We start from the raw sequence: 24,060 nt of genomic DNA, 5'->3' as shown, positions 1-24,060 counted from the left end.
CCACTGCGCCACGACGGGAACTCCCCTTGTATGTTTTTTGATTTTGACTCTTTATTACATATGTGGTTTGCAAACATTTTCTCACAGTCCATAGGTGACCTTTTTACTTTGTGGATGATTTTCTGTGCTGTACAAAAGTTTTTTTGTTTAATATAGGCCCTCTTGTTTATTGTTTATTTTTTATCTTTTGCTTTCAGTGTCAAATCAAAGAGGCCAAAGATAGGATTGAAATTAGCTCTTCTGTGTCAAGAGCTGGGCAGAGCCTGGTCCAGGGATAGACAGCAGTTCAGGAAAAGAGTGAGGAGGGTTCGTGGAAGCAGAGTCTTGGTGAAGCTTCAGCTCATCTTCATTAATTCCTGGTGTGCAGTTGTGTTGGTCCAGTGTTAAGAACTTGTCTGTGGAATTTCCTCTTGGTCTTTCATCTGACAACTTGTGACTGATGTTTAGGTTCCAAATCTCAGGCTGAGATAAAAGGTCTAGACTGACAGGGAGTATGTCTACAGGGAAAGAGTGGTTTCACAGTTCATTCACTCAACTGTTCCTAAATTCTCCGGCCTCTCTAGGTCACCTTTCCCTGAAATCCAAGCAGTTGGCCGCCATCCTCTGTTCTGTGGAAGGAAGGCCCTTCCCCCTCCCCAGGTCTCCCTGATCTCCTACTACTCATCATTTCCGCTCCCTCTTAATTCTTTATTCCTGCTTATGCCCTTCACCCTGCATCATGCCACACACAGCTGCTGGTCTTCTTCCTACATTCATCAAAGCACCACTAACATCAGGCTGTTTTATTTAGTTGTTTGTTTTTAATTTTTTGGTATCTTTTACAGTGCCAATTTAAAATACTGTTTTATTGGTGTTCCCATTGCGGCACAACGGGATTGGTGGCATCTCTGGAGTGCTAGGACGAAGGTTCGATCCTGGCACAGTATAGTGGGTTAAGGATCCACATTGCCACAGCTGTGGCATAGATCACAACTGTGGCTGGGATCTGACTCCTGGCCCAGGAATTCCATATGCCAAAAAAAGAAAAAGAAATACAATTTTACTTTAGACACAGCATTTTTCCACTTATAATACAGTGCTTATAAAGTGTAATGTTATTTCTTCTCCCCACACACATATTCCATATTCAAAACTAAGAATGCCCAGCTCTTTACCCGCTTAATGTAACAGACATCTCTATAGGGTTTGAGGATAATATGGCCATATGAACATTCATTTATCCCATTTAGCACATACATTTTATCACCATCTATCATCTAGATACTTTTCTAGGAGCTGAGACTAAAACACTGAACAAAATAGAAATCCCTGTCTCATTTGAGACCCAGAGAGTAAGTAATTTTACAAGACTTATTAAGGTTGCTATTCACTTCCTTTGTTAAAGGAGTAGTTTCAATACTGTTTAAGAATCTCAGGGGTGGGGACGTGGCTTGGTTTCTTTAAAGAATTGCTTATTCTTTCAGCCTCGATTTTCTCTAAGAAATGAAAGATGGAAGAATAGGAGGGAGGAGAGAAAGGTCATAGGATGGACATTCCTAATGTGACTGGATGACCTCAAGCAGCTCTCCAGAACTCCTTCATTGACTAGTGAAGAAGAGAAGCACCCCTCACAGGATTCTGAAGAGGAAGGAGTCAGTGGACGTAATTCACCTTCGGGCAGAGTGTTCCAGGTTTATAATCTCCTCCAAAAGTCTGTCTGACATACAAAGTTGATCCCTAACAGTCCCAGCTGGGACCTTCCTCCAGGGTGAAGGTCCTTCCTCTTCATCCATTGAAGAGCCTCCCCTACACGTTGCAATGAGAGATGTTTTTTACTTAGTACTGTGAAAGCTCTTTGCTCTGGAACTCTCCTAGTTCCCAACTCATGATTAATGTTTTTAGCTAATATCCTTCCTTTTACTATCTTAGTAATTCACAAAGGTGAATTTTCTGTGTTGTAACTCATACAGAGAGCCTTGGATTTTGTAAATTTCATTAAAAAAAAAAGGTGCCAAAAAAAAAAAAAAGAGAGAGGAGGTTCTCTGACCTGAAAAAATGGAGGATCTCTGGTCCCTGAATTCTCCAATTGAAAGGGATAGAGTAGGAAAGTTACGCAGGCAGTTGTAGAAGTCCCAGGAAGAAACCAAAGATAGAGAAGGGAACCTAGGGAACTTTGGGGGAACCACTGTAAGTTAATAAGCCATGAGAACATCTTGGAATGAAGCAGGTCTGCTTAACTATAAAACCCTAAATAAAAGCACGAGATATGCCTCAGGTCCTTAAGTGAAAGATAAAATGAAGTCTGCCATCAAGTTCAGCAAGACAATGATCCTTAGGACCAAGGACAGAAAGTTAAGGGAAAGATGACATTACAGAGTAGGAGACCCTCCCTCATACGGGAACCTGAGATGATTCAAGGTATTTCAGCATCGGTTACCACCCTTCTGATGATCCGAATAAGTACCCGACAGTCCTAGTTTGACTTAAGGTCAAATATTCTCTTACCCAACACGAAGGAGGAGCTAGTGACATAAGCCTGACGTCTACTTAAAGAATGAGGAAGAAGATGGACTTTTCCCCCTTCCCACTTTCCTTGGATTATAAAAATGTAGCCCACATGATTCTTGGGGCAGAGCTTATATCTCTCACAAGTGTTCTATCTTAGTAAATCTATTTCTTGCCTCTCACTTTGTCTCTTGCTGAATGCCTTTTGCTCTGAGATACAAAGAACTGAGCCTAAGTAAGTCTAGACACCAGGTGAGTAATTCTGACTTAAAACAAAACAAAACAAAACATCCGTTCAAGTCTCGGATCTGGGTTTAGGCTGTGTTCAGTCAGAGGTGTTTCGGTTTCACAATCACATGTGACAATCACATGTCACTTTTCTTCAAGATCCACAGACATCCTCACCAAAAGGATATTCTCATTTGCTTTTTTTTTTTTTTTTTAAATTTTCTAAATACCTAGTTCTGCCTCGCCCTCTACTTAAATCTTTTTTTTTTTTTTTTTCCCCCTGAGGCTTCTTTTCTAGTTCCAGGTTTCCCAACCCTTTTTCTCCCCTAACTTCCAAGGGAAATTTTTTATTTAAAATCCTTAATTATGTAGAGAATTTTACGTCTTCATCATCCCAATTATTCCAATTCTGCTGGAGTTCTAGGGCCTGCCTTCATATAAATAAATCAACAAAAAATAATAATTTATGCAGCTGCCCCTGTGTTATGAAAGCAAATTTGAGTCATCTTTTTCAATAGCAAATTTTCATTTCTGTTACAAATGCAGCCAAAGGGAGTAACAGTGGGAAGGTTTTGGCATGAGGAAAGATGGTTTGGATGGACAGATATAAAATTTCAGAAGGTTTTGGGGGTGATGGACCTTTGCCTAGAGTAGTGGGAATGGAGAATGAGAGATGATGGGAGTTTTTCAGCTGGAGATGGATAAAGTTTCTATTTGTGGTTTCAGGGGTGGGGGAGATGGAGGAATTAAAAGGAGAGGGCAGTTTAACATCTATAGTTTTAGAAATGCTTAAATAAAGACACAGCAAAGAGAACCTACCTGATTCTAGCATCCTAAATAGCACTCTTGCGTGGAGCCAATACAAAATGTACACACAAAACCCAACTGTATTAGATCTATTTTGGAGGAGCCATATTGATTGACATTACACGTGGAAAAGATGCCAGAAGTTTCATTCATAAATTTGATACAAACTAAATCTGTGATTTGACTTCCAAAATTGCTATTATTTTAGACCACATTAGTGCAAGTTATACTCTCTCTAACACAGTGATCTTTTTCTCCACTATTTACTATGGGGAATAAATGAAGTATTTCTAACACTGTAATGAAATAAGTCTATTAGTAAGACAGTCATTAATGAACTGGTTTGCTAGGATAAACTTTATCTGATTATATTAAGACATGGTCAAGCTTTACTTCTATAAAATAATTAATATATATATTTTTATATAGCTACACTTGTGGCATATGGAGGTTCCCTGGCTATGGGTTTAATCAGAGCTGCAGCTGCTGGCCTACATCACAGCCACAGCAATGAGGGATCCAAGCTGTACTGCAAACTATGCTGCAGTTCGCCACAATGCTGGACACTTAACCCTCTGAGTGAGGCCAGGGATCACAACCCACATCCTCACAGAGACTACATCAGGTTCTTAGCCCGCTGAGCCACAATGGGAACCCCTAAAATAACTAATCTTTATACTTCTCCTGGTACCTCGAGGGGAAACCTTAATTTGGGTTGATTACTGTTCCTTTCCCCTCCTCTAGATCCTCCTATGAGAATAAATGTAGTTTAAAAAAAAAAGTTAAGTTACTGAGGTTAGGAGACCAGTGTGGGTATAGGTGATGAGCTGCCACAATATAAATGTGTGGAGGATCAGGAAACTATCCCAGGAAACCATCCCAAGTCCAGCCCCCTAGTCCTTCCTTCCTCAGCCCTCTAGTTTTCTGTGAGGGATTCAGAGCAAAGGCCCAAGGACCACAACCGTTCTGAGGTCCCAAGTCATCTGGGTCTTGGTAGGTGCCCCATATCTGTAGGAACTGAGGCCAGTTAAGATCTCTTAAGATCTCAAGATCTGGGAAGGTCACAAAGCAGGGACTTTGGACTCCTTGCATCGCCCTGAAAGCCCTGCACTGTAGGAAAGTTGCTGCACTGCCATAGAAAAGCCAGATGTCTGTAGCACAGGCCCTTCTGAGAGAGAGTTTTGAGAGACATTTTTAATCTTAAAAAAAAAAAAATTCTATGTTTGAGTCATATGAGGCAGATCCCATCACCTGACCCTCAAAGCAAAATACAGTGAGTGTCAGCATTGCTCACCCCTCCCCAGACGGACTACTGCTGCCAGGCCTCGTGACACTCCTTCTTGGCACTGTGCCAACCCCAGGGTATTTGTCCCAAGATAACATAAACTGGAGCAGGAGGTCTTGAGGGCCTGCTGCTTCGATGCAAGAATAAGGCTGCAATGTGCAGCCTCATTTCCCTCAGCTCTACAGTGAAGGCGCTGACCTGGATTATTTGTAAGATCCTCTTCGATTCCTACCTCCTGCAAAAGACAGCAAAAGGAAGTTTCTCAAGTAAGCATTTCATTTATAATTTGCTGCAGTACATGAAGCAAGTGATGAGGTCATTTGGTGACTCATTTGTTCATGGTAGACAGCCGAATAGAATAATTAGGTCCCAAAGTGGATTTTTTTTTTTTTTTTTTGGCCAAATTTTCCTGTTTGGCTATCTAGCAGTATCAACATAACTGCCATATGCCAATTTTTTCCTCTCACACTTTTCTGTATGCTTAGCCAACACTGCCCCAGTGCGTAAAAAATCTTGCTACAGCTGCTTAGTTCACCTGGGCATATGCCGTTGTCTAAACAATCTACATTAATAGTTGGTTTTTGGAGGTGGAGGTGGAAGGAGAGGTTTACACACATGGCAAGCAGTCTTAGCCTACAGCCAAATGTCTGAGTTTCCAGAATTTTCAGTCCAATGGTTTATCCTAAGTGACATTTAAGGAAAATAGGGTGAGTTTTAGGCTGTAACCTCCCAAATCAACATTAGTCGGTAGTTTCTAAATTTTTCTGCACTTGGGGTCACCTGGGGATCTTTAAAAATATTGACACTGGGTTTCCTCCTCCTTCTACTAGTTTCATAATTGGATTAGTATGGGGTGAGAGCTGGGTGTCAGGCATCTTAAAATCTCTCTGGGTGAATCCAATGTGGGACATAGTTTGGGAACCACTGGCATTTGGTCACTATCTTGTTAAGTTAGTAAAGTGAGCTGATTTAACTTCTGTACAGTCTGTTTCCTGCAATGGTCGGGCCTACGGCGATGTGGTCCAGCTCAGGGGCACTTACGTTGGTCTGTCCAGCTTTCCGGTCTTGCTCTATCTATTCTGGCTCTATGTGTCCTCAGACTGGCCAATTTTGTTTAGCTTCAGTCTTCTCATTTATATGATGAAGCCAGCATGCTTACTGCACTGGACTGTTCTGTGGATTAGATGGGCTTGGGAAATTTGGGGAAGGGCTTTGGACAGAATCCGGTACCCAAACCTTGATGTATTCTAGCCATCATTGTATTTTGTTAGAATTTTCAATCTGTGTTTCTTATAAGAAAAAAGTCTTTGAGTAAGTCACCTGAGAAAGTTACCACACTTCCTTTAGTTATTATCTAAAGACTTCATAATGAGTATATATTTCTTTTTTTTTAATCACAAAATTAGTTTTGTTTTTTTTTAAATGGGTACACCTGAAGCTTATGAAAGTTCCCAGGCCTGGGATTGAATCCAAGCCACAGCTGTGACCCACGTTGGTTCCTTTAACCTACTGCACTAGGCTGGGGATCAAATCTGTACCTCTACAGTGACTGGAGCCACTGCAGTCTGATTCTTAACTCACTGCACCACAGCAGGAACTCCACAAAATTAATTTTTGAAAAGGGAAAAAAGATATTCCTTTCTTCCACTGCCAAGACTCTCCTTCTCTCCTCCATCACTTTCCCTTTATTTTTCCTTTGTCCAATGATATGGGAGTGATTTTGCGATGGAACTGTAAAACTGCAATCACAAACCGGCATATAATTACCTTTATAGCACCTTTTACAAAACCGTGTCAGTAGAAGGTAATGAACAGAACATTTGAGGAATTTTATTGGTCTCTCAGGTAATAGCAGAGATACTTTTCTAGAATTTATAATGCCTTGCTGGGATTCTGATTATACATACAATTCAAGTTACAAGAATGATAATACAATGAAATATACTTTTTGATGTAATCATGTAAAATACCAACTATGAAAGTCAACAATTTTATCACGGATCTCACATAGCAGATCAATCTCTAAAATCATATTGTGGGAGATCCCGTAGTGGCTCAGCAGAAGAGAATCTGACTAATACCCAGGCGGGTGCAGGTTCGATTCCCAGCCTTGCTCAGTGGGTTAAAGATCTGGCATTGCCGTGACCTGTGGTGTAGGTCACAGACCGGCTTGGATCTGACGTTGCTGTGGCTGTGGTGTAGGCCAGCGGCTACAGTTCTGATTCTACTCCTAGCCTGGGAGCCTCCATATGCTGCAGCCCTAAAAAAAAAAAAAAAAAAAAAAAAAAAGACAAAAAAAGACAAAGACAAAATCATATTGTGTAATGCAGTTACATTTCTCTAATGTAGTTTCACCTGTTATCTTCTTTTGATTTTTAAAAATTATTAAACCAATGTTAAAAAAATCAAATGTGCTTGGTAGTCCTTGAGAAAAATGCAAGTTTTTGAGGGGATTATGAAGTGTGGCAGAAGGATATATTGCTGATTTGGAAGAAGATTGGAAGGAGTTTTAGGCAACTCCTGTACCAAAGTCTTACGCTGCACCGCAGCACCCCTACTGGGGGATCTTGGTATTGAACCTGAGAGCTGATCTACTGATCCCATCAGCCTGCAGGACTTCTACCACTCTTGGGCTTACTATCTCTGGTTGAACAGTAGCTCCAACAGTTTATCTTTGCATGCCATGCACATTGTATCATTTTTCCTGTGTGTTATATTGTGAAAAAGGAGAAAGCACTCCTTGCATAGTACTATTTTTTCAGTGAATTTTATATCATTATAGTTAAAGTTTCTTTGGGTACAAACTTGGATGATTCTAATATTCAGAGACACAAATGAAGACTACTTGACCATTTCAAAAAGTCATTCCTAAAAAAAAAGTCATCCAGTTTTGAGAGTCTTTTTATCATGAAGGAAAACAAATTTAAAGTTTGTTCTTCAAATTATATGATCGAGAGATGACTGCAGTACATTATAGTATCAAAAAACCTGGGCTTTCTCAGCTTGGAAGGACTATTATTATCATAACAGTAGGATGATTCATTTGGGTCAGCAAAACCCCATTTCTGGACATCCTTGAAAAAGTACAATTAATATAATTCTACTCATGGATTTGGGAGCATTTGGTATGTTTTGAGCTGCAAATAATGTCTTTCTTCTATACCAAAAAAGAAATTATACTCTTTCTTTTTTTCTATGTTTAAGGGTTGCTAGGTTTCACTTGAACTTTACTTCAACCCTTAAAAATAAACTGGGAAGAAGAAATATATTTAGGGTGGGGACTGAAATAAGTAATGTGGAATTACACATCAAGGTTAAAGTAAAAGAATTTGATAGTTCAGGGAACAAGATGTGGTAAAAACAGGAAGGCTATGGGAAGATCGTTCAGAAGCCAAAATTTGGATTTGAATACCAAAATTTTAGAACTGGAAACAATCTTAAAATTTTTAAATAAGGAAATTAAGGGCCATGAGAGGTTGTAGATTATAACTCAAAAATAGAGTACTATTTTAGCAGTGGTGCCTTCACCCAGACAAATTCCCCCACCCTCATACTGGGTAAGTCTCTCCAATATTAATCCTGCTACTGAGATGGGATTTTAGAAAGACATCTGGAAATACCACTGTTCCAATTTGGCACCAAAAGACTGACAACTTCCAAATATTTCTCTTGTTGCCTATAACCACTGCCCCAGCCACCTCATCTCCAGCTCCTGCCCTTCCCTGCCCTCTTTGTTCAGAAATACTTCTCTTCTGATATTTTGTAATATACAAATTGCTGTTTTCTAAAAGATTAAAAAAAAAAAACTGGAGCAAGATGTGAATCTTCATCATTGTTCTTTAGGGTATAACTTAATACTTTGAGCCTATTAGTTGGTTATTAAATATTTGTTAAATAAGCAAAAAAAGCCTAAAAGATAGAACCTGAAATCAGTCCAAAAGCAGGAAACTGCCCTCTCCTCCCACAACCAAATTAACTCATATATCATTCTCCCTGAACCAGGGGAAAACTGCAGCTTCATACACCTAAAAACAAGGTCTCTGCCAGGGCCCAGCAGGATTTGATCTCCAACCTCCCCAAAGTATTTGCCGGCTGTTACTCTGAGGTTATGGAAGGACACAGTGGGTTGCCCCTTGATGAGACCATCCTAACCTCTGCCATCTTGTTCATGACAACAACTAGCAAACATTGTCTTACTTTTTATTCTCTTTCTTCATCCTCATTCTTTTTGCTCCTTCTTAAGTATTCTGGTTTACTGTCACCATAAAAATACTTTAAAAATGATGGGTCGACCAAACGCATTTATCTCCTTTCTAAGACGCTGAAACAATGGCAAGGGATAAAAATACTCCAAAAATATGGTAAAGGACAGAAAAAAAAATACTCAAAAGACAGGGGAGAGGACATCAATTGCTGGGAAATTTCACTAAATGTTTGTCAGAGGGAAAGCAGAGTGTAATGATAACTGAATTACAGGGCAGAGGAAACTATTTAGAAGGAGAAGAGCAATCATTTGTTTCAAAGAACTTCGATGAGGCCAAAGACCACTGACGGTAAGGTGGGAGAGTGTGTTCCTGTAAAGAGGGGATGGATGGAAATTCTGTGTATGGAAGAGCAGCCTTTTTCCTTTGCCTCCATAGTTAGGGGTTTGCTAAGTATCACCAGCTACTTGCTCCCTGGCAGGAGTGCAAATGCATCTGCTCTGGAGAAATGGAATGGAAGTGTATATTAGGAGAACTACGGTTCTACTCTCCTGCAGGGGCAACCCTCCCCAGATCACTAGAAAGAGGCTTATCCTCTCCAAACACAAGTCACAAGAGAGATTCTCTGCTCCCAACAGTTTTTTGGGAAAAAAAAAATCCTGAAATTGTCTCATTATATTGATGTGTGTTACTTGTTATTTCTGAACCGATCATGTGGCTGGGGACATTAACCCTCTAATTAACCAGACCCAGGTTCTATGGGGTGGATTGGGATGATTCCATAATAAAAATAATGAATTAGAAGAAAATGGCAGGCAACAACCTTTTCCTCTACATCACTCCCAGTACACAGTGCCCCTGTGGGACAGGGCCCTCATAGTGGTCACTGGTCTTGCTCTTCCAGGTGGCTTGTAGGAGCCAGACTCAATCCCTGGGTCAACCAACTGGGACCAGATGTGCACATGGTAATGTATGCATAACATGGTAATATATGCATAATGAATTATATCTGACCGCTTTCCTCAGAAGGAGTCACTGACCAAAAAATGTCTTACATGGAAGCTTTTCTACCTTTTTAAATATTTCCAGAAAATATTTTTTTTCCTTTTAATGATTTTTTATTTTTTTTCCATTATAGTTGGTTTACAGTGTTCTGTCAATTTTCTACTACAGTCACACATACATATATACATTCTTTTTGTCACATTACCATGCTCCATCATAAGTGACTAGATATAGTTCCCAGTGCTATACAGCAGGATCTCATTGCTTATCCATTCCAAAGGCAATAGTTTGCCTCTATTTACCCCAAATTCCCAGTCCATCCCACTCCCTCTCCCTCCCACTTGGCAACCACAAGTCTGTTCTCCATGTCCACGATTTTCCATAAAATATTTCTTAAACTTCCTTAATAGCCTGCTCCAGCTCTGCCCCCATTGTCAGGAAATTTCCCTTTGTGCTATTCATTTGATCCGATTCTTCTATTCTGCCCACAGCATCTCTTAATATAACTGGACGTAATTTTCTGTATAATGTACATGCTTATACTTAAAGATAATTGTAAAATTTTCTCCAGGATGAATGACTTTTGTCTTTAACCACAGGATTTTATTTTCCAAACCTTTCATCATCTTTGTGGGTCTCCTCTGATCTGCCTCCAAATTTCCTGCATTTGTCTCAAGCTGAAGAGTCCAATACCAAATATAATAATCTAGGGAGATTCCCACAACAAAGTAAAGGCAATTTCTCAGGGAAATAGAAAGAATATTTTATTTTTACACAGCACTTCATAGTTTTAAAACGATCTTCCCAGGCATCATTAGGTCATTTGAGGCATAAGTTTGCTATGTCTTCTTCCTAAACTCTGATGGTTGATGTGGGTCTACATTGAGTCAGGTCCAGATTGGGAAAGCCCAGAGTTCCAGTTTGGGGTCTGTTTGAAGTCCAAGGTGGTTCTGAGGCTGCATAAAAAATTCATATTTCTTTATGCTTCCCTCGGACCAGAAGCAATCTTGAGGATGAGATAAATCATAGGGGCTTGGCATGGGCCGGATGAGCACTGTCCAGGAGAACTTTCTGTGATGATGAAATGTTTTACATCTGTGCTGCTCACTCAAATGTGGCTAGTACAACTGAGGAACAGCATTTTTACTTTTATTCAACTTTAGCTATTTAGTTCAAATTTGAACAGTTACCTGTGTTGAGTAGCACAAACTCTGCACTATCCCTAAGTCAGCGTTTAAGCTGAACTGGTTTCTGAGACAAAAGCGTAAGGCACTTTGGTGGATCTTCATAGTTTAGGAAGAATTGGATGGGTGAGAGGCATTTTAGCGGAATCCCAGTGTTTTCCCATTGTATTCCTTTTTATGCATCTCAGTGTTATTCGACCAAATATCTTTTCCCTCAGGAGTGCTAGCATTAATGGGACTGATTGATTTTTTTCTTCAGAAATAGATTATTAGAAACTTAGTTCTTTGCCTTGGCCAATAGCTATGTCTCAAATAAAGTTACATGAGCACAGCCACAAAACCATGGGGTCTCTAGATGGGACTAAGCACATTTTGACAGGGAAGTTGGATCATAAGAGAGGCTGAGTTTTAACCACCCATCTGAGACCCAAACCAATACTGCTAAGTCCCCAGCCAACAAAACATTTCACTTACGTGTGACACACTTATTGGCATAAGAAGGTTATATTAAAGGATATACATAACATGAAACTTGACCAGTTCAACTTCTACCACAGCCTTGGGCTGCATTTTTTGCTGAGTTTAGCTTTTAAAGCATCATAAAAAACAGAAGCAGTTAGTAGACTGACAAGGAAATGAGTGAGGAGTCACTATTTTCTTCTAATAGATGTAAACTCTCCCAATGGGGAATCTGCAGAGAGCTTTGGCCTTCTACCTCCTCAACCCTCTTCCGGGCCTCAGATAATCCTCAGTCAGCATGGTTTTCTTTCCTTTATTTATTTATTTATTTATTTATTTTTAGGGCTGCACCCTTGGCATATGGAGGTTCCCAGGCTAGGGGTCGCGAATCAGAGTTGTGGCCGCTGGCCTACACCACAGCCACAGCAACTGGGGATCCGAGCCATGTCTGCATCTGCGACCTACACCACAGCTCATGGCAACGCTGGATCCTTAACCCACTGAACAAGGCCAAGGATCGAACCCGCGTCCTCATGGATGCTAGTCAGATTCGTTAACCACTGAGCGCCAAGGTTTTCTTTCCTTTTAAAAGTAAAGTCACCTCATTTATAAATATAAGTTTGTTGACTTTATTCTGGCTTTCTTCCTCTGACCTTTTTTTTTTTTTTCTTTACAGTTCTGCTTTTTTCCTTGAGGTAGCCTTAAATTTCCAACACTCTTTTCCCTTCTCTTCAAGATCACTGACCATCTTTCTTCTGATTTTGCTGAGAAAGTAGAATCTGTTAGAAAAGCACCTATTTTCCTTCTGACATCAAATCTACTCAACTACTTGAATTTTCACTTGGCACACTCTGCTTTCCCTCCCTTTATGATGGAGAGACTGTCCTGCTTCAAGCTAAGGTCAAGCCATCACCTATGCATCAGAACCCGTCTCTATTTGGGGGTTGTGGGCTGTGCTTCCAAGATTATTATCTCTTTCTCATGACCCATCCAACCTGCCTTCTCCATTGGATTTTTCCCATTTCTATTATATACTTGCTTTGATATCATTTATATTCAAATAGCCATCACAGCAGACCTTCTTAATTCCAATATCTCCAGTCACTGACTCATATCTCTGCTTCATTTTATAGCAAAATTCCACAAAAGAGTTCTCTTTGTTCAGACCCTACCATCTCACCTTCTAGTCTCATCTATGTGAGAATGCAATTTTCATTTGGAAAAAGATATGTTTTTTTACTTTGCTGCATTTTTTCCCCCAAAAGAGTACAAAACAGACACGAATCATTTAATTACTTTCTTCCTGTTTCTTGATCAACTTATAACAGGAAGTAATTGTTTCTAATCAGAAATGTACATTAAAGACAAAGGTAAAATAACAGGAAGAAATGAAAACATAAGCATTCTACACAGGAAGGGTTGGCAAAGTTCGGCCATCCAACACATTATATAAATTGTGTCTGTCTGATGGTCTGTCTACATAGGGGCCAGAGAGATGCTTCTGTCCCCTTAATGCAAATTAATACAACAAAAGATCCTCTTCTCTCTACCCCCATGTTGGGCTCCTTCTGCTTGTTTGTATTCTTGCTTCAGAGCCTTTACTGAGGAATTTTAGATGAGAACTCTTGATCTTTTATTTTTGTCTATAATAAATGAAACAATACATTTTCCATCTCCTGCACGATCTGTTTCTGTGCCATTACTCCCCCTTCAACTATTAACTAATGAATAGTGTGTGTATTTTTCCATAACTTTCTTCTTGCTCACATAATCGTATACAAATATGTGCACATATGGGTGGTGGAGTGGGTTTTTTTTTTTGCACAGCATCATTTTAGTTTTAAAATATTGGTATCATTTTATGCCTTCTTCTCTGCATTTTGATAGTCTCATATAGGTGGATGTATGACAGAAAGTGACATGTTTCTTAGTTGATCTTTTTTAATGTCTGAATGATATTTCCTGGGTACCAGCATAACAGAGTGTTTTAATCATTACCCTGATGACGAACATTCTCATTGTTTCGAAGCTCATAAAACCACAAAAAGAGCCATAATGAATAGCTTACTACGACAGTGAATTTCTCACTGTGTTTAACTTCAGTTTTTGTCTTATATTTGGAAATTTATGGGTTAGGAACATTCTGTGTAATACTGTCATAAATGTTTTGGTGGGTTTCCCTTTTATTTTTGTACATTTTTCTGCTGGCCTCTAGTGTAGTGCTCAAAAGTCTTCTGTCAGCCTAATTCCTGTTCCTCTGTAAGTGGTCTTTCTCTCTGATCACTTTTCAGATTTCTCACTTTATCCTGGAAGCATAGATAGGCAGTTACCCTAGAAAATGTCTAGGAGTAGTTTTTTCGGGGGGGCGGGGGGCATGCCCATGACATGTGGCAGTTCCTGGGCTAGGAACTGAACCTGCACTACCGCAGCAACCCAAGCCGCTGCAGAGGCAATGCTGGGTTTTTAACCTGCTGTGCCACCAGAGAACCCTAATTTTTATTTGTACTTCTTTGACACAAAAAAAGAGTAATTTTTTTCTTTTTTTTTTTTTTTTTGCCATACTCATGGCATGTGGAAGTTCCTGGCCCAGGCATCGAATCTGAGCTAGAGCTGTGACCTATGCTGCAGCTGTGACAACACCGGACCCTTAAACCACTGAGGCTTAAACCAATGGGAACTTCTCAGAGGGTACTTTATTTATTTATTTTTTTTCAGGCTACTCTCATGGCATATGGAGATTCCCAGGCTATGGGTTGAATTGAAGCTACAGCTGCTGGCCTTTGCCACAGCCACAGCAGCGCCAGATCTCAGCTGAGTCTTCGACCTACACCACAGCTCATGACAACCCCGGATCCTTAACCCACTGAGCATGGCCAGGGATCAAACTCACAACCTCATAGTTCCTAGTGGGATTTGTCTCCTCTGTGCCATGATGGGAATTCATCAAAGAGTACTTTTAATCTTTCCTCAGTTTAGGAAGATTCTTAGTCATCTCTTCATATTTACTTCTCAGCTACTTTTGTCTGTTCTTCCGTAACACCTCTCCGACAAATATTAGAGCTTCTTAATTTCTAATTCATCTCTTTTATTCATTTATCTTTCTTCTTTACGTTCTGTGTTATGAGTGAATTCCCCAATACCATCTTCTAATTCATTGGTCTCTCTCCATTCTACAATTTCCTTCACCTCTCAAGGGTTCCATTTCCATAATGCTATTGGTTTTATTTCCAAGATTTCAAACTTAATTTTTAGAACTATACAAATCTCATTTTATTTATGCTTATTTTTGTTCTGAGTTTTTATATTATTTTTTTCTACATAAAAATAAATATTTAAAATTGGTATATGACAAATAAATGGTAAATTTTTCCCTCTAACCCTGATAGTATGGATGCAACTTGTATCAGAATCATCTTCTAGTCTATCCAACCCTTTAGAACACAGCCTTGAAATCCTCAGAAATCTGCATCACTGCAGTAATATGGCACCTTCTATTCCAAGTCTTTGTACTAGAGTCACGGTTCAATTCACCTTACAAATCTACAATTTTCATCAGGGTTAAAAATTGGAATTTATCGAATCATTTGATCGAAGATTTTTAAATTCAATTCAAAAAACTACAATATTTCTTAGAATATATGATGCTTGCATACTACATATTTTTGTTGGTGTCAAATTTATTTAATATAACTTAATTCTCTATTCATGTCTGTCTTCATATAACATCACTTTATTTCTTCACCATTATGATTTAATAATGGCAAACGACCATTTTACTCCCTGCACACAAATATCTCTCACTTTTTTACAACCAGATTGGAAACCACATTCTAAGTACTGCGATTAAGTGCCTCACGTGAAGTGTAACAGAGTTTGGATCTAACTTTGATAGTGTTCAGGTAACAAGGGCACAACTGAACAATAAAACTAGTGTAGTAAAAGTGTTTTCTCAAAGTCGAGGGGCTACGGCCTGAGAAACTCATATTAACCCAGGAGTTCCTGTGTATTATCTCACCACCCAGATGAAAAGACATTCAGGACATTGTTCATTCCCTCTTCAGCTTTGTTGCTAAGACTCCGTAACAGCCTTTCTCATGAGCGTGATGAGAAACCTAATACAGTTTGGGGAATCCAGTCATTTTGCTTCAAAAGCTGTTCAATTCTCCAGGGCCTTTGAAAGACACTGTAGGGATTCTGAAGAGCCAAATAGCTGGAACAGGATAGTTCAGGGTTTGACCAATGCTCAGGTTACTGAACACCTGAAAACCTCAATTTCCTACCCTTTGCAATAGTTATTGAAGGCTACTTCTTTCTGGTAACTTCCTGCAATCGTTCTTGTGATTTAAAGGTTATATATTACAAAAGAAAAACAGATGACAGAAGTTTACTTTTACGTTTTAGAGTCATAAAGAGAGCCACATAAAAGCCTAGAACACACACAAGCACATCAGTGATACTCAGCAAAATGGAAGATTCTGTACAGAGTTATCCTCTATCTAATACTCCATAATCCGCTGGCAGATCATTCAACTTTACCTTTGGCTCATTGAGAGCTTATTCAAAACCACACCAGTGAAGTGAAAGCATCTCTTAAAAATTCACTTGATCTGTAAAATGATATTGTACTGTGAAGGAATAGCTTTCCTCTTCCTTGGTGGAAAGATGTCTATTATTATTGTTATTATTATTATTACTTTTCAGGGCTGTGCTCATGGCAAGTGGAAGTTCCCAGGCTACGGCTGCGGGCCTACACCACAGCCACAGCAATGCCAGATCCAAGCCATGTCTATGAGCTACACCACAGCTCATGGTAATGCTGGATCCTTATCCCACTGAGCAAGGCCAGGGATCGAACCCACATCTTCATGGGTACCAGTCATTTTCATTTCCACTGAGCCACGATGGGAACTCCCAAGATGTCTGTTATTGATACTTTAGGTTTAAAACTAGGTTTCCCGAAGTACACGGTATATATGCTACTGATAGGAAACACCATGATTTTGATAGTTACAAGTGATTATTTAAGTGGGAATTAGATACAGGAAAACTTGTGAAGGTGGTACACGAATGACTAAGGTTAGAGAAACTCTGGTTTAGGTATTTTTTAAATAATCAAAGATGATTCTCACGGAAGAAGAGACCAAGAAGGATTTTAGCTGGAAATTTTAAAAACCTAGTTTGCAAAGAGGGAGAGGCAGAGGTGTATTTAGTATGCTGGGAGCGGGGTTAGTCAAATATGAGCAGTTTCTTATACACAAAATCCACACTTGAAGTCACTGGCTTAAAATAAAAGTAGGTCCTATGCTCATTTGGAGCAAAGAGCAAGAAGCCTACCTCAACTAAAGGTTGAACCAGCTTGAATCTCAACTTTAAATAAGATTAATAGGACAGAGAAAAATGTGTCTGGACAGAGGGTACAGAGTTCCAGAGTGAGAGGCACGGAGACCTCCAAATAGATCATTGGAAAGCCTGAAAGATGAGTGCCAGGGCTGGATGCCAGAAAGAAGTTTTTGGAAAATCATCAAAGAAAATGCCATTCTCTCCCAGGGATCCTGGGTTAGGACTCGAGAGCAGTGTGTAGCAAGGGTGGGGCTAGAGGCAGCAGTCCCCACCCCCATACTATCATTGTGTAGAAGTGTTGGTATATGACAATAATATAGAGCAGACCAATTTTTGGTGCAACCACTGTGGAAAGCAGTATGGAGATTCCTCAGAAAATTAAAAAGAGAACTACCATTTAATCTAGCAATCCCACTCCTGGGCATCTATCCAGAGAAAACCATGACTCGAAAAGACACATGTACTCCAATGTTCACTGCAGCACTATATACAATAGCCAAGACATGGAAACAACCTAAATGTCCATCAACAGAGGAGTGGATCAAGAAGGCATGGTACATATACACAATGGAATATTACTCAGCCATGAAAAAGAACGAAATACCAGCATTTTTAGCAACATGGATGGACCTAGAAATTATCATGCGAAGTGAAGTCAGCCATACAATGAGACACCAACATCAAATGCTTTCACTGACATGTGGAATCTGAAAAAAGGACAGACGGAACTTCTTTGCAGAGCAGATGCTGACTCACAGACATTGAAAAACTTATAGTCTCTGGAGGAGACAGTTTGGGGGGTGGGGGGATGTGCTTGGGCTGTGGGATGGAAATCCTGTGAAATCAGATTGTTATGATCATTATACAACTACAGATGTGATAAATTCATTTGAGTAATAAAAAAAAAGAACAATAAATAAATAAAGTTTCCTAGAGAAAAAAAATGGGCAATATAAAGAAAAAATTGTGGGTGGAAATAAGCAGGGAAGTGTTAATAAGCACTTTTAGATTTTAAAATACAGCATAAAATCAAAATACTATTTATTATGACCAATCATATACAATGTAGTAAAAAAGATGTTGAAAATATAATTAAAAATAAAAGCACATATCCTTAGAAATCACTAAGACTATTCAATAAGCTGGTTATAATAAAGAAAACTGGTACCAGATAACTAGTTATAATATAGAAAGATATATTTTTCATGTCACCTTTTTTTAGCGTCAAAAAATAAATAAATAAAACAGACCAATTTTTGGTTGCTTTTATTATTATTTTAAAATTGTCTACAGAGGCAGTCTCCGTGGATGGAGGGCTGTCTCCACCCCGTTTGCTCACAGGTTTGCAGAGTGTTTAGCATGACCATGGAACAGCAGGATAAGACATCTCTAGAGCTGGAGACATTTGGCCTCATGTCTGCAAGGTCAATTAAAAAGCAAAGGTCTCTTTGGAAGGCATCTACGTGAAGGTGTAATCTCAGTTACTTGTGTTCCCATTCAATCCAGGTGAACTAGAAGGACTTGTTTCCAGTGGGATGACTCAAGGCACTGCCAGATAATAGCCAATGAGGAGGAAGAGGAGAGGTGAACCAGAGAGATGGTAAGTAGGCACAATGAAAGATGTAAACGGCCAAATTTAAGAAGATATAGAAGGAAATACTATCGGTAACCCCGGATTTAGATTAGATGTGCTTCTTTCTACTCCTGATTTTGGAACCCAGAAGCAGAGGACACAGCATCTTACTTTCTGGGCTAAGAACGAGGAGTCCCATGATGGTTGGCCCCACTTCAGCTCCTTCCCTGCCCCCAGCTCTACATGAGTCCGAATGTTAGGGCCTTTCTTTAAAATTAAGAAATACCACATTTTATTTTCTGCTTTAGTCTGGATGAGTTTATCAGAAACTATACTGAAAGGATGTTGTGCAGAGAACCCAAAGTGAATTTAAATTCAGAAGACCTGGCAGACCACGTGCGAGAACTTTGTTCAGTGCTAGGAAGTTGCTTCCCAGAGAATAGGCATGCCTTTCCACAAAAATACCCTCCAGGGCCATGGTAGTACCCGTGCTAACTGCACCCTGGTTTTGGACTAGGAAGGCAAAGCGTCAGAAGTTTAATGACTTAAAATAGTGTTCTGGGGAGTTCCTGTTGTGGCGCAGTGGAAACGAATCCGACCAGGAACCATGAGGTTGCAGGTTCGATCCCTGACATTGCTCAATGGGTTAAGGATCTGGCATTGCCATGAGCTGTGGTGTAGGTCACCGACGCGGCTCAGATCTGGCGTTGCTGTGGCTGTGGAGTAGGCCGGCAGCTGTAGCTCCAATTGGACCCCTAGCCTGGGAACCTCCATATGCCACAGGTGCGGCCCTAAAAAGACAAAACCAAAACCAAAACCAAAAAACCCCACAAAAACCCATATAGCCCTTTCTCTTGCAGACATGTCCTGTGTCTGACTGATTAACATCTTAAGTGGTGATCTGAGCATGCCATGTCTACTTCTACCTTTGTTAACACTTATTTCTGGTAGAGATAGCGTTTATTTTCCTCTGTTGGCAGCTGTCGGAGGTATTTACTTACCTTCCTGGCACTGGTTTTCTGTTTTCTCTGAAGCTCTGCTAACTGAACAAGTGAAAAGATCTTCAAATTACAACTTGCATCAACTTCATGGACCATCTGAGAATGAAAAAGCACACAAATCTTTTTGTTGCACTTTCTCGATGGGCAGTAACCCTAAACTCGAGTGATGCTTTCCCCTCTTGTTTTATAGCCAAGAGATGCTTAATCACTTGACAGGCAGCCTGTGCTTTCCCTTAGGCCAGCAACATTCCTTGGAATCTCGGCTGCTTTGACTTTTAATTCCTTTAATCTGGTATTAGTGCTTATCGATACCTATTCTTGTCTTCCACCAACTGGGTACCAGGTCAAACGGAAAACTGGCAAATTCTTGCTCTCATGGAATTGGGCATAGGTAGGAGGAGGGAAGCCACATAATTTCCCCCTTTCTGAAAAGGTGTGATCACAGACACAAACCCTCAGTCAATCAGAGTCACGTGGTACTGAAATAATACCAATGTTTCTTGTCAATCCAGGGAAAATATATGTTAAGCCCCATATACCTGACACTTGAAGACTGTGTTTTTCAATTCTCAGTCATTTCGTGTGGAAATACCTTCATGTTAACTCCCATTAAAAGCTGTCGAAACGATGGGACTTAAACATGTCATGTTATTCAGTTTGAGAATCATAAGCAAAAGGCCCAGGAAGTACACTGAAAGTTCTCCTGAGATATTCCAGCACGTTGAGTTTTACTATTACGGAGGCCATTCCTCCATTGGGGGTAATAAGTCTCTCATCTTAGGAGTTCTTCAAGCATAATCTGAGATGTTGAAGTCATCAAGTAAGGCTGTTGTTATTGTACTAGTGTTTTAAGGGCTGCTGCAACAAAATTCTCCAAACGTGGTGGCTTGAAAGAACGGGAATTTATTCTCTCACTTCTGAAGGCTGACGTTCACAGTTAAGCTGTCAGCAGGGCCATGCTCCTTCCGTGACTCTGCATGGAATCAGTTCTTGCTTCTTCCCAGCTTCTGGGGGTGGTGGTCAATCCTGGGCATTCCTTGGCTTCCATCTGTGTGACGCAGGCTCTGCCTCTGTCATCACGTGGCCTTCTGCCTGTGTGTCTGCTTCTGTCTCACCTTTTCTTCCAAGGACACCAGACATATTGGATTAAGGCTCACCCCAATTCATTCATTAATTATTCATTCATTATGACCTCATCGTAACTGGATTGTATCTGCAGAGATCCTATTTCTGAATAAGGTCACATTCATAGGCACCGGGGCTTAGAACTTTAAATGCCTTTTTGGAAACAATTCAACTCATGAGTGTTACGTTACTACTAATTTCACCGAAGATTCTAAGATTTCATGATTCTCACAGTGGGGTAAAGTGGGTTTATATACTTTTCATGAATACTCTGAGAATGATAACCCAAATTATTTCCTTTGGAGGAATTATAATAGAAGATATTGAAGAATAAGGGCTATAGTCCCAGATCTCAGACTACAGACAAATCTCCTAAAACTACTAAGTGTTTGGCTTGTAGCAGTGAATCCTTCTCTTTAGGGGTACTTCTTAGGTCATAGAAAGCAATTTGGTTTCTTCCAAAAAGGCCTGTAGCAAAAACTGATTAATTCATTCAGTAACATTGAGCGCATACACTCTGTTGGGCACTGCACTAAATGCTAGGGATACAAAGGATAAAGAAACAAATGGTTTTCCTTTGGTCTAAGTAGAGAAAAAGGCTTGTCAGCAAAAAGATTACCATAGAGTATGAGATGTGCTCTAATAGAAGGTTATGCAAAGAAATTTGGGACCACTAGGAAGTAAATCTGTTAGTAAGGAAAAGGGTGCCTTGAAGGCAGTATTGGAGCTGAGACATATATGATTTTATGTGGCAGGCAAGACAGGAAACCACGTACAAGTCAATGAGAACAACAGATGTGAGGTATGGACATTTTTAAGGTCAGGTTATGTGCCTGGATCAGAGGATTGATGGAGGAAACAACCTGATGTAAGTTTGGAAAAGTGCGGTCAAATCAAAAAGGCCTTGGGAATTCCTGTCTAAGGAGTTTGGAATTGACTCTGTAGGTCACGGAAAGCTTTTAAAATATTTGAAGCCAAGGAAAGCCACCATCAGATCTGTGGTTTAGGGAGAAAGCTGCGGCAGGGTGGAAGCGAAGCGTAGTTCATGACCAAGAGGACATGCAGGAGGTGCTGTAGGCTGAGAAGAAGGTCTGAATTCAAACAATGGCAGTGGCTTTGGGGGGCAGAGTGTGGCTTCAATATATAGTCGGATGGTAGAAATAAAAAGATTTGGTGGCAACTTGGAAATGGAAAGAAAGGAGAGGGAAAGGCTGAGCGATTCCCAGCAGTCGAGCTGGATGCCTCTTAATCGCCAGAGAGGAGATAAAGAATAAAGAAGGTCTTGAATTTTTATCAGGGCAAGGAAATAAGTTCATTTAATGAGAATAGGCGAGAAAACCAGAAAAAAGAGGACAAGGGGAAAACAAATCTCTACTCCGGCTCAAATGAAAATCAAAAAAGAAAGGACTTAGAACCATGTATTAGGTTAGAGTCCTTGGATTTGGTTACAGTCTAATCACTATCAAAGTAATTCCAGTTATTCATTTCTTAGCAATGTTTCAGATGCTCCTTCCTCTCTGTTTCACTTGCAGGAAAAGTGGAACAAAATGTATCTGACACACCACTTTAACAGTACTTGCACAGCAACTGGATGTTCAGTCATTCTCTTTCATTGCTTAGTGTAACTGAGCAGGACCGTGTGGGGCTCCTGGGCACAAAAGCCTTTCTGTGTCCCCCATTTTTTGTTTTTAGGAAATGGGCTTCATTCGGCCTCCATAGATTTTCCTGAGTTCCTAGGGGCAGGTTCAGACAGTTGCTGATCAGGGAAGGAAGGGGACGCAAAGCCAAGGAAGGAACAGTCAAGGGAACAGAAGTACAGCTTTGGGGCAGGATCCTGGCTCCCTCTCAAGGGATACACATAATGGTGTACACATCTTACACACCTAAGAGAAAAGTTATACTCGCTATGCTTCCTTTTGAAATGAATACTTTCAAAGGGAACTGCTCAGAGTCCTTCTTTGGTCCTCGCCCTGGCTTCAATGCACCCTGAACACAGTCACCCATGAGCTAAAGATTAGGCACTCTGAGCACAATTGCCTATGGGTTCAAGATTATTAGCACATGATGTTTTTCAGGCACTTTCCTAGTTTGTTCTCATCTCCGATTAATATATCCTTTTCACAGGTACTGCTATTCTGGGCAATAACCCAGGAGACCACCATCATGATCCTGCCAGGTCTCCTGCGGTCAGCTTTGATGACTAAGATTCTCCCAAAGACAGAAGAATGCATGTTTGCCCCAATCGTGATTCCTATCTGAAAACCTGGTTTTCTCCTTTTTACTATAAACACCTGGCAATTCTTCCCAATGGGGGGCACAATCTTTAAGGCATTAGCCTGCTGGGACCCCCTTTGCCTGGCAAAGCAATAAAGCTACCTTTTTCTCCTTTGCCCAAAACTCTGTCTTTGAGTCCCTACTCGGGACTGGTGGACAGAGACCCAGTTTTGGCAACATTAGGTTCAGCCCATGGTGGCATGTACGTACATTTGAATTAGAGTTCCTTCAGCATTTAAAGGTTTAGGGATGGTATGACAGAGGCTCAAGGATGTAATTTTCAGCAGCTCTACATAAATAGTACATAAAATGATCACTTAGTGATCTGAGATGTGTCTTTCAAAGTGTTCAAGTTTGGATTTACGCATTCTGGATTTAAGCAAAATGGAAAAAAGCTTCATATGACTGTATTATTGTTTTGCTTCAGATGGGCATATTTAACTTTCTTAGAATATAAGTGCCTAAAGGGGAAAACTTTGTTTCCTTTTTACTAGCTACCCTGTAATGGGTTGTTAGAGGAAGGCTCCCTTTCTACTCCAGCTGAAGATCCAAAGACTGAAAAAAAAATGCCAAGTACTTTTGCATTCTAAAATGAGGTGTTAGGCCATTATGTAGGACAGACTGAGAGACTGAGACACTTCTGTGGCTTCTATAGGAGTTTGAAGTCCATACTATATATTTTTCACCTCCTTGGTCTATTCCCCAAAGGAACCAGGGCAATTACCAAAAGTCTCCGGAGAGGAGGAACTACAAAAGTTTCTGACGAGCGAAATATTCAACTTTGAACATCCAGCTCACTCACTTGGAAAATCCAGCTCACTTCCAGATTAAAATAGTGACCTTTCCCTGAATCTCCTCCTGGCATCTGTGTGTGGCTTTGGAGGAATGAATATAACACAGACAGGAACTGGAAAAGGGACAAGAGTCAGGAAAAGATAAGTTGCCCAGCAAGACCCTCTCTTCCACCAAGGACCTCTACACCCAGCACAGACTCAAACTGAGGAAGAAAGGAACATTTCAACTGGATAAGGTTTGGGGCATTTGACCAACACACTAAATTTTGCTGATTATGGAATCATTAGACTACAGTGAT

The 24,060-nt window shown here is 40.2% G+C and overlaps 1 long non-coding RNA gene across 1 annotated transcript; it reads left to right on the top strand.

Annotated features, from left to right (window-relative positions):
• Nucleotides 1-4,818: 4,818 nt before the first annotated feature.
• Nucleotides 4,819-23,415, top strand: LOC125117516 (uncharacterized). The gene is made up of 3 exons (XR_007132639.1): nucleotides 4,819-5,070; nucleotides 18,501-18,594; nucleotides 22,818-23,415. It is a non-coding gene; the product is annotated as an uncharacterized LOC125117516 (long non-coding RNA).
• The last annotated feature ends 645 nt before the right edge of the window (nucleotides 23,416-24,060 follow it).

The sequence above is a fragment of the Phacochoerus africanus genome, chromosome 16 (assembly GCF_016906955.1).
Source record: "Phacochoerus africanus isolate WHEZ1 chromosome 16, ROS_Pafr_v1, whole genome shotgun sequence".
NCBI classification, from domain to species: Eukaryota; Metazoa; Chordata; class Mammalia; order Artiodactyla; family Suidae; genus Phacochoerus; species Phacochoerus africanus.
Note: the sequence above shows the minus strand (reverse complement) of the source record. Positions and strands in the feature narration are given on the sequence as shown.